Genomic DNA, 9,292 nt, shown 5'->3' with positions numbered 1-9,292 from the left:
TCTTGCAGAGGAGCTGAGTTCAGTTCCCACTACCCACATTGGGGGTCCTCAACTTACCCATAACTCTAGCTCCAGGGGAATCTGGTGCTTCTTGGTTCCACAGGCACCTGGACTTATGTGCTCATACTTACACAGAAATGCATATACACCCATAATTTTTTTAGAAAAAGATTTAGTTGAAGGAGTGTCAATTTTCCCATCTTTCTAAGATTGAGCATTCATTTTATTTGGTAAAGAGACAATAAAAACGATATTCTATTCTATTCCTACTACTTGAGTGATGGAGCCAAGAGAATTGTGTCAACATCATCCTTATCCTTGGCTGTATAGCATGTCAAAGGAAAGCTTTTGCTACATGATCCCATCTCCAAATACACACACAGACACATGCACACGCGTGCACACACACACACACACACACACATGCACATGCACATGCACACATGCACACACGCATGTGTTAGCTCACGCACATGCCCCCCACCTTCACACACTTTCAGAAATGTGCATTTATAAGAACCGCAGGTACATTTAAAGAATTGTTCTGGAGAATTTATGACAATGGGAAAGAAAAGATCCACATATTATTATATTCTCAAATATAATGAATCTAAATACTCTTTTGGTAAAGAATTTTAGGTTTCAGAGCAAAATGAACAAATTCAACTCTTAAAAGCAATAATTGAGAGGCGGTGAGGAAATTGATTCGAAGAATGATGAAGAATATGTATCAGATTGTATATAAGGCCATGGCCAATAATAGTAAGCCTGAATCCCTTAGAATGAATCTAGAAACTTTTAGATCCCAAAGCATCACCAATACTGGTTTCAAGCATTTTGATCTTGATTGAATACAGTATCTTTTGTGCAGTATTCATGAGTTAATTTCTGTAGACTATTGTATTCAAATGCCACAAATATGGTACATCTCCTGCTTCTGGTGGTTGAGATAGCTTTTGGTTTATGAAAGCTATCATATCTCCAATTTCTCCTTCTGTCTTCCTAGTGACACTTTCAAAGACATTTGAAAGACCCCTTTTGTAAGAGTGTCACATTCCAGGATTCCAGGTGAGAATTAATTTGGGAGTATATTACTCAAATGCTTGCAATATCAGCATAGTTGTGTAGCAAGCTACTGCAAAGAGGCATTCATTCAGTAGTTCTAGCACTACTTTGGTCCAGTAAGAACATCAGACAATGGTGTTATGGGTAAAGACAGAAGCATTCTCAATTTTTTTGGGAAGAGCAGCAGAGGGAAATAACTTGAAGATAACTCAATATAGGAAACAACTGAGAGGGTAAGATTGTCATAAAGGCAATCCTGGGTGGATGAATTCACATAATCTCATTAAAATCTTGATTAGCCAGGTGTGGTGGCATTTGACTGTAATGCCAGGATGTGGGAAACAGAGAGGTGCAGATCACAAATCTAAGGGCAGCCTGGATAACGGAATGAGTCTGGAGAGGTAGAGAATTTTGCTTTGTTGGTTCTAGTGTGTAATAGCTAATTGCCTCATCATATTAGAGAAAATAAAACAGGTCTGAGGTTCTGGCATGGATACTGACTGCTGCCCAGCAATAAGAGAATTTGCAGGATGAAAAAATCAGATCAGGTAGCATACACCTGTAATCCCAGCAGAGGGTGGAAACAGGAGAATTCCTGGTACTTGCCAGCCACCCAGAATATATGAATAAGTGAGATCAAGGCTCAGTGAGAGTCCCTGTCTCAAAAGATAAACAGGACAGTGATTGAGGCACACAACATTGACCTCTGGCCTCTACATGTACATACACATGCAAACACACACACACACACACACACACACACACACACACACACACAGGGGGGACTTTTAAAAAATAAAAATATGGAAAGGGAAGGACAGACTTGGGAGTGGAAAGAAATGTTAAGTATAGGAAATAAATTGTACAAGAGATTTTAAATTTGACTGCAGATTTCCTCGGATTTGTAAATGGGATTTGTATCTATCTAATTACTGGAGTTCTACTCAACACAACCCATTAAAAGTTTAACAACACATATTGTCACTTTTATTAGTTATTTTTCTCATTTTAGTAACAAAATACTTGACATAATAACTTGTGGAAAGACTGCTATATGTTGGCTCACAATTTAAGGGTATAGTCAGTCCATCATGAGGGAGAAGAAGCTGAAGCAGAAGTGGGAGGTCATATGACCTCTGCAGTCAAGGAAAGAAGAGTTAAATGCTCATTTCTTGTTTACATTTAGTCTAGGCCCCCAGCCCATGGAATGTTCCTGTCCACACTTAATGTGGGTCATGCTACCTTATTTAACCTACTCTAGGTAGTCACTCCCAGATATGCAAAGAGATCTGTCTTACAGATGATTCTAGACATTATCAAGATGACACTGGTTAGTGGGAAGACATGAGAAATTGAACCAGTCAACAAGCATACATAATTTCACAGGTAAGCAGTATGAATCAATGGGATGCTTAAAGAAAAATAAGAAAGAACTTCTTTAAGGGGTATTGTACCACTTCTGTGAGGAAAGATAGACAAAACAAACAGTATTTCTGTTATTATTATAATGATGTCTAGTATTACATTAACTGGATGTATAGAAGAAGATATTCAAATATTGAGAAATATTGGTCCATTCCCACTTTAGGAAGTAGACCAATTCAGAAACCTGTAATCTCCATACTGCAGAGGATAAGGCAGAAGGAGATTGAATTCTAGACTGACCTGTGGTATATAGTGAATCTTGCTCTTTCTCTCTCTCCCTACCACCTCCCCATGTGTGATATAACTCTATAAACAAATTGCAGCTGTACTTATTTTCTAGGTTTCTGGTACTTTTTGCCTTATGCTTCTAAAACTTAGAGGAAATAAATGAGCATGAATCAGAGATTTAATAATATTTCTTTAAATTACTCAAAATGTCTCAAATTAAAGAGTTTCTTTTTTCTTAAGTCACTGTTTTGCTTGACATTATTACTTCACAACAGAACCCTTATATACTTTATTACTGTTTGGCCAAGTTCATACCACAGTACTTTTGTCCAAATAACAAAATGAGACAACTGATTAAACAATTATTTTTTTCCAGATTTCTTTATGCACTGTAAACATTCTTCTAAAAAATAGATTATTGTCAGTCCTACTATTCAATTTCTTCTATTAGCAATGAAATGTATTATTAGAAATCTTCCAAAAATATTTTTGTTTTATTTGTACAATTAACAATTTGTTAAGTTTTTAAACTACACTTCAACTAGTCCCTAGCTCTGTCACTTCTTGACCGTACTCTCCATGTACCTTGCCAATAGATAGCAGTAGATAAACCCAAACATCTGTTTTGTTTGCTTATGTTGAGTCCTGGTACAGAAAGTTGGATAACTGTGCCAATTGGCAATACTACAAATTTATGGCATTTAATCTCAGCTGGGCATTCAATACTGCTTGGCAATTCTTTATTCATTCCTGTGATGATGCTCCCAGCAGCTGTTCAAAACCTTTTTTCCCCCTTTCTACTTACTCTCAATCTCCAAAGAGGAAAAATCATAGGAACAACACAAAACAAATTATAAAAGTACATAGCAACAAAACTTCCCTGAAATATATTTTGACAGCACTTATTAGAAGAATACAATCATGTACCTGAAGAAACTGACCCAGGTCAATCAATGGAGAAATACACTCTAGGAAAATCACTGAAGTATTAAAGACAGAAGTCTGCCCTGTTAAGAGGATCAAAATCACTTATAAACAAGGGGAAATCAGATTATCATCAGACTTTGACAGTAAAAGTCTCTTAGCAGAAAAGAAATTGCATATTTTATACAGTGAAATAAAGAAAACATGGGACAAAGATTTTATATCCAGCTTGATGTTCAAATAAAAAGGCCACAGAACAATTTATAGATGTCCAAGAACTCAGAGAATATTGTTCCCATGAGTCCTTTTCCATCTGAGAGAACACACTTCTGACAACAAAAATATCTGCAAATGGCTTCAACCTCAAACCTGATGCTATTAATGGTTAAGGAAGTTACCCTATAAAAAAAGACAACCACACCTTTATAGACCTCCAGATAGAGGTGTATGCCTTCATGTAGGCAGACAAATAAAAAACAAAATCAATTCAAACCTGATAAAGCCTGTAGAAGCAAATACTAATTCATAGAAAATGCTGGCCAGAGCACAATCAACATCACAGAACACCCTAGAAGACAAAAGACAGTTCCTGCAACAACAAATAAATTGCAAGATAAAAAGGGATAGAGTGGAAAATTCCGACATTAAAAGATTTAAGCATGATTAAGGAGGAAACTGGGCATGGGTGGCAAATGCTTGTAATCCCAGCACTTGGGAAGCTGGGGCAGGAGAATCACAAGCTAGAGATCAGTCTGCTTTATATAGTGAGACCCTGTTTCAACAACAACAACAACAATAACAGAGTAAAAACTGGGGCTCCTAACTAAGGGTGTCCTTACAAACATACATTTGGGTGAGAAACTTGTAAAGGAAATTCTGATTACCCTAAAGCTTAAGATCATTTACAATTATTTATGGTTATTGAACCAGTGCAGACATGATGTGCACTTGTGTAGGTGCCAAAAAGTGAAGGCTGGAGAACAACTTCTTTTCTTCTTCCACCTTTACTTAAGTTCCAGGATGTAGGCCACAAGGCTTGTGCAGTGTGCCTTACCCTCTAAGCTGCCTTGCCAGTCTGATGACTACGTATGATAATACAGTTGGGATTAGGATAGTGCATGAGATCAGTTGCAGACTTCTAATTGTGTAGCCTTCGTGTTTGGGTCTGTGGGTAGTTTACCTCATCATGATTGTTCAAGATATATGTTTGCTACATTAAACTTTCTAAATCTGTTTTTTTTCCATCATAAAACCTTGATGAGAGAGCCCTTCACTGCCTGTTATTTGATGTTGGTTGCCTTTTCAATTTACAGCACTGAGACATTAATGCCCAGCCTGAATGCGAGTAATTTTACAGCAGAGCCAGAGAGGGCACAGCCAGAACCACCTAATTGCTTAGGAAATATGGAGCAACTCCTGGATTTTTCAGTGTTGTGCAGGCAACATTACAAATCATAAAATCTATTTTACTGCTTATGTCCACTATGAGTCTCATCACTTCCATTATTTATTTTACAAATGTGGTTTCTTCCCTAGTAATCAAAGTTGTGAATAAAAATTAGGGTGAATTTTATACTCATAGTTTGAGCAGCACCTGATGAAAATTGGCACTTTTACATAAAATCTGCAATTTCCTTTTTCTTTAACTCAGAACCAAAAGGCAAACTTCTACTTATTTCTTACTTACATTTTTAGAGAACAAGGTTGTGGAGTATAATCCAGGGTAGCCTTCAGTTTGGAATCATACTGCTTCTACCTCTTGAGTCCTGAGTTTGAAGGTATGTGCCACCACGCACAAGGTACTCTTTGTTCTTCAATATCATTTAAATTTACATCACCTACAATGAGTTCAATTATATCCACATTTACTAGGTTAGAAGAAAGTAAAATCTACCTCATGTTTAGATGAGCCCTTGGCTTTGATATTTTATGTACTACCCAGTTCTTATTACCAATTAGGTATGTGTCTTTTAAGTAACTATGATGGTAGACATTTTATAATGGCAAATTCTAGGTATATGCAAACATAGCTACATCAGTACAGTGGATCTCCACATACTTACTCATCCTGCAGTCTCAGGAATTACTAATCCATGCCCAATTTTTTTTATCTGCGTATATACCAAATCTCCCTTGACATGATTATTTTGAATCAGATCCAAGATCCTATGTTATTTTCATCCCAAAGCATGTTTTTTTACAAAATAGGCATGAAAAATCATTTAAGAAGCAGAATGCCCACAGACCTTGCCAAATACTGCCAGTTAATAACAATGCTTACAAGAGACGAATGTCAACAAAAGCCCAAAGTTCCACCCAAGAAACTTCTTATATCTTGTTAAAGTAGAGTTTTCAACTTTATGGTTGTACCTGTTGTATAGTTGTTACTAGTTGTTATCTACACCCATAGGAATCCAAAGTCTACAAAAGTAACAGTGCCATCCAGAAAACACCCACACCTTAGTTTTCAACATTTTAGTTGTAAGATCCCATCCATACTGCTAATGGAAAGAGATTGGGTTCATCTCAGTTCTGCTCATTTATTGTAGTACTTGGCAAAAGAAAATCACTATCAGGTTAAATTTTGGTCATGTTCCTTTAGAGAATGAAAGTGATGTCTCTATTTTCTTCCATCTCTGCAGTCCAAAATCGACTTCTAGAAGTACTATCACTTTTGGCAGTTAGAAGATAAAGCCTTAATGTTCTTCAGGAGACAAAGTTAACTGTGGTGGAAAAATTCTCCAGGAATTGAAGTTAAGATAAAGAGGTACCTTAAGAAATATTTTGAAAATGTGAATTTTAGATAACACACAACTTCTATTGTTCTAAAGACTTGCTGCATACAACTTTTTTTTTTCTGGTGCAAGTATGTAGAAACAAGCAGAGAAATGCTCACCTAAGAAGTGTGTTAAGCCAGAATTTATATTCAGATAAATTTGAAGGCCAGCTTTTCACCTTGGTCTCAAGGCTTTTGAGAAAGTAATAATGTTTACTTCCAAAATGTGATTAGCAATGACATTTATACAAAATAATGGAATATAAAAATATGTCCCAGTAGGAAAAAATTCTCTAAATTGAAAATTCTTTAGCTTGTATTAATGATGTTTTGGACTCCAGCTTCCCAGCCCAGCATAACCCTTCTGATTCCTTCCCCTTTAATGTGTTGCAAATGCCACCTCATGGAGATTTTGGCTTATGAAATGAAGCAAAATTGCTAGTGCCCACAACTATTTACTAAGGCCACTGAAACAAATTCAACTTAACATTTTGATGGCTTGTTAGATGGCTTGTCCATCTGTATACACTTCAACTTCCAGTTCAGCTTCTGAGCCTTCTGTTGCTTCTTTCACCTGGTGTTCAAAGATTCTGGAACTTCTACCAAAAGTACAACACGGACTGACAGGATGATTCAGTCAGTAAAAGCACTTTCTGTGAGAGCTTGATCTCCTGAGTTTGATGCCTTATTTCATATAAAACTGGATAGAGAGAACCAACTCCAAAAAGTTATCTACTGTCTTCCAAATATGTGTGTCCCCATACCCTCCCCATTATTTATGCACACTATAAATAAATAAAGCATTCATATTTAAATCTCTGCCTCTGTTTTATGATCTTATAGGCCATATTTCAATGACCATTTTCTGTGGGCATTTGTATAAATCTTAAGATCTGTTCAGTGGTTTCCTCATTACAGGGAATTCATCCTCTGGCCCCATTCTTTTGCATAGTAAAATCTCTGGTTGTTTGTTCACAATCTGTATTTCCTAGCTCTCTGGATCTGTCCATGTTATTGTCCACTAAGACACTATAGTACCTGATTCCTTTCCTACAATCAGAATAACTGGCTTGTTAGCCACTATGCAGTTGTTTTCTGCCCACTTTGAGGCAAGCTGTATATGTATATCACTATCATCTATGATACCTTATTTCTTCTACACTATAGTATTTTCCTCACAATTAGAGATTCTCTTACACTTGTATACATTGTTCATCATCAAAATTGCAGTTTAGAAAAACAAAACAAAGATGGTGCCTGCCATGTCTTTATGACCATAGTTTGCAATAAAACTATGGTTTGTCTTTAGACTCCTTTGAAGAGTTCCACTTGCATGGAACTGACAAGACAAATATCTGGTTCAAAAATGGGCATCATTGGAATCAATGTTTGAGATGATGATTCCCCTTTCCTTCAGAAATGAGTTTACTCATGTGTACCATATCCCATGACTAACTTACCTGGAATCTCAATCTCTGGAATTAACTTGATGATAGAACTTTTTGAATTCCCTGTCCCTCAGAGAAGCATTCACTCCTGTTGTTCAGGACTCAGTGAGACTAGAACTAATTTGGATGTGTCATTTTTCCTCCTTTCGCTCCAGGTGAGCTTTGAGAACAGACAATAGCCATACATAGCTGTGAAATGAACATTGGATGTCATTTTCAGGGTGAGTTAATTTTTCCTTTAGTGTAATTTTCACTTTTATGGATAATATGCCAGGATTAACTCATACAGAATCCAGTATCACTGGAATTTATTTTAATTATTTTGGTTTTCCTGCCCCTTTAGTTAAGTCTATCTTTATAAGATGTGAGCCACTATCTAATTCCTCCAGGATCCAATATTTCATTAATTAAGTTTAATGGCTAAAGATGACATATTTTGTTATCATCTTATAAATGCATATTTACTTGTATGAGTCAGATCCCATGATTATTTTACTGTGATTTAAACTCCTGAGTAATTAATTTTGGTGTTCTTCTAGAGGCTACACTTTCCACTAAGATTTATGTTTTACTCATTTTTTTTGTGTGTAAATACAAACTTAAGCCTCTTTCAGATTCTGGTTCCATTTCTATTTCATCTTTCATCACTAATTTCTCCTTTTTTTCTCAAGAAGTATATGTTTTTGAACACTGCCTGCATAAGTATTTTAACCACTTAATCTCATAAGCACATAAGCCATGCATGTTTCATTTCAGAACTTTGACATATAATTGTACAATTATAAAGACCAAAAGGAGAAGCACACAAGGTCAAGGCAGCATAGAATGTGACTTAAAATCAGTAGTAGATAAAGAACACCCACTTTGGAAAAAAAAACCTACCTAATAAAAAGTTGGTCCTCTAATATCAGAAACCTAGTTTATGCAAATTTCTAATCATATGAAATACCAACTGCTAATTGTCTATCTTTCATTACATAGTTTTTTTAATGAAAGGTTCCTTTTTGCCTCTCAACTCACACAGAGACCCCAGAGGAATGGATTTAGTTCTTCTTTATTCAGTCACATGTTGAGTATACCTGTGACTGTACTCCTTCAAGAAACTTCTGACCTTATATCTCTACCCACAATTGCTCCTAAAATTTACCTTCAGCAAATCATGTTCTGATCAATTCCCAAGTATCTCCTATGTTCTGTGCTCATCTCAGTAGAATAACAGAAACATTCAAGAGAGAGAACTAAACTGGGGTAGCCTTTGATCCGGTATTCTTGGAAACATATCATCATCAATTATCATCTTTACTTTCCTTAAGATGATTTTCTCCTTAACCCACCCACACAGAAACATCTAGAGGTGTGGACTTACTCAGTTCTCTTTCATTAAATGGCATTCTGAACTAGGCTTCTGATTGATTCTTCCAGAAAA

This window comes from Mastomys coucha, chromosome X (assembly GCF_008632895.1).
Source record: "Mastomys coucha isolate ucsf_1 chromosome X, UCSF_Mcou_1, whole genome shotgun sequence".
Lineage (NCBI taxonomy): Eukaryota > Metazoa > Chordata > Mammalia > Rodentia > Muridae > Mastomys > Mastomys coucha.
This window is presented reverse-complemented; position numbering follows the sequence as displayed.